Genomic DNA, 356 nt, shown 5'->3' on the forward strand with positions numbered 1-356 from the left:
ATGTGATCAGGAAATGGGCTTCCCTTTTCACTCTTCTTCCTGAGAAGTTTCAAGATACCACTGTTGGTCGTTTTGATGTAATTTAGGATTTAATTTTCAGCCTATTTCCTCTTTTGTCTGCTTGTCCTGCTCCACAATCCCCTTTCAGTCCTTTTTTCTAGTTGAAACAGTTCAGGGCTGACTGTGGCTGTTTGGTTTTAATTGGAAACTGTCTCTTTAAATTTCGAGGAGATCTGTGCACATGAGTAGTAGAACCCTCCAGGGTGGGGCTGTGGTGCCTACTAGCTCAGGCACCCCTATAGTCACCAGAATGGAGGTGCACAGACAGCAAGGGACCAATGAACAAATACCAAAAG

The sequence above is a fragment of the Chrysochloris asiatica genome, unplaced genomic scaffold (assembly GCF_000296735.1).
Source record: "Chrysochloris asiatica unplaced genomic scaffold, ChrAsi1.0 scaffold00090, whole genome shotgun sequence".
Taxonomy (NCBI): domain Eukaryota; kingdom Metazoa; phylum Chordata; class Mammalia; order Afrosoricida; family Chrysochloridae; genus Chrysochloris; species Chrysochloris asiatica.